General features: G+C 38.1%; 1 non-coding gene across 1 annotated transcript; it reads left to right on the top strand.

The window, feature by feature from the left end:
* Positions 1-632: 632 nt before the first annotated feature.
* On the top strand, positions 633-739 carry LOC120004694. Its single transcript, XR_005469611.1, has one exon. It is a non-coding gene; the product is annotated as a small nucleolar RNA R71 (small nucleolar RNA).
* The last annotated feature ends 1,394 nt before the right edge of the window (positions 740-2,133 follow it).

Below are 2,133 nucleotides of genomic sequence, written 5' to 3'. Positions count from 1 at the left end.
CTTTCTGTATAAAGGAATTAGTGCTATCAACCATAGTCATAACCAAATCTTCAAATGACTTACCAGGTGCACGTTGCAAAAGTGCTGGAGGATTCATAGCTCGAGCTATCTGTCCTTGGCTCGAGCCTTGAGGTGCAGTAATTGCTTGTTGGACATTGTCATTGTTACTCCATCTTAAGTTTGAATGGTCATGCCAACCCGGATTATAAGTATTGGAGTAAGGGTTATACCTTGACCTTTGTCCCGCATAGTTAGCTTGCTCCAGCTCTGTAGAATACATGTGACAAGTTTCAGTTGTATGATCAATATTGAAACATTTAGCACATACCTCACTTTGAGTAGCTTGTCTTATTGGGAGTATGGTCTTCATCAGCATGTCTAATTTATTTTCAATAGCTTTTATTTGTGATGAAGATCCATCTCGAACATTTACTTCATAAACACTCCTACTCCTTGATCCTTGCCTTTCTCCAGTAGAGAATTGCTGAGAATTTTCACTTAAAGTCTCAAATATTTGAAAAGCCTCACTACTTGTTTTATTCATGAAAGCTCCCCCACATGCTGAGTCCACTAAGACTTTGTTGGCATCGTTCAAGCCTTCATAAAAGGATTGAGCTTGGTCATCTTTGGAAAAACCATGATGAGGACACTTGCAAAGCAACTCATTAAAATGCACCCATGCTTCATGAAAAGAATCTCCATCTTTCTGCTGGAAGGCATTTATCTCCTTTCTCAATTACCTTGTTTTCTGAGCAGGGAAATACTTTGTGATGAACTTGGTAGCCAGCTGATCCCATGTGGTAATAGATCCTGCTGGCAAAGAACTTAACCACCACTTAGCATCATCCTTTAGAGAGAAGAGAAAAAGAATTAACCTGAGTCCCTCGGCATTTAGGTGTTGGATGTTATGTGTCCTACACAGATCATAGAATTCCCGAAGGTGCATGTTCGGATCCTCCATCGACTTTCCATAAAAGTGTGGTATAGAATTGATCAATTGAGGAGATATGCTATATGTAGATGCCGCAGTGGGAGTAAAGGCAATGCATGACGTCTGAGCTAGATTTGTAGGGACAAAAGAAGCCTTGAGTGGTTTCTCCTCTTCAGCCATTGCGTTATCCTCAAAAATATGCTGCTCTTCCTCTTCGTCCGAACTAGATCGTGGCAATGGTGGTAGTGACTGAGAGGATGTGGATTCCGTAATTCGGCGTTGGGCTGCTTCTTTATGGTGTAGACGAGTAGTGCGTTCAATCTCTAGATTGTAAACAAGGTCCTTTCCTTGAGAACTTCGAGTGTGCATACACTGAAAAGAGAAACAAAAAGAAAATCAATTTGCAATTAAATAAAACAATCCCCGGCGACACGGCGCCAAAATTTTTTCAGCTATTTTCGAACACCAAAATAGGTGCTGAAAAATAACCCAATTTAATCCTTGCGACTTAAGAAAAACGTTGTTGAGTATAGTGAGAAGTAAGGGTATCTCCCGCAGAGGATTGGAATATAATTGCAAATCAAACCTAATTGTGACTCGAGCTAGACAGTATTGTGATTCGAGCTAAACGACTAACTTAGAATAATCAATAAGAAGTAGGAAAAGTTTTTTATTCTTATAAGAGAAAGAGTCAAGGGAAAGCTATCCACCACTAACAATCATGTACTGCTGCAATCTTTAACTGTAATTCTTGATTCACGAATGATGATGTTTAAGATAAAACAATGGCATGTTGATTTTAACATATTGCTCTCTCTTAATTAGTATGTCAAGTGCATGGCATGTACTCCTTAACTTAGTTCTTAAGATGCAATCTAGAATGACATGTTCATAGATTCAACACTCAAGAATCATTAAGCACAAAGAAAGCAAACATCACTAAATTCACAAGATGTGGCATGCATCTTACATAACCTAGAAATCAATTCACATGAATATGAGCTATCTTATTCATTGGCTACTTGAGACTTTATGAAGATATGGGCAATCAATCATATTGTCCTAGCAATAGAATTCTAAGACATGCATCTAAGCGTGCACTCAAAGAAACATATCTCAGATTTCATTAACAAGTAATATAGTGAAAAGATTTTCATTCGATATCAAGAAATAAGATTAGAGATTAACGAAGCATCAATACA

Source organism: Tripterygium wilfordii, chromosome 8, assembly GCF_013401445.1.
Source record: "Tripterygium wilfordii isolate XIE 37 chromosome 8, ASM1340144v1, whole genome shotgun sequence".
Classification (NCBI taxonomy): Eukaryota; Viridiplantae; Streptophyta; class Magnoliopsida; order Celastrales; family Celastraceae; genus Tripterygium; species Tripterygium wilfordii.
Note: the sequence above shows the minus strand (reverse complement) of the source record. Positions and strands in the feature narration are given on the sequence as shown.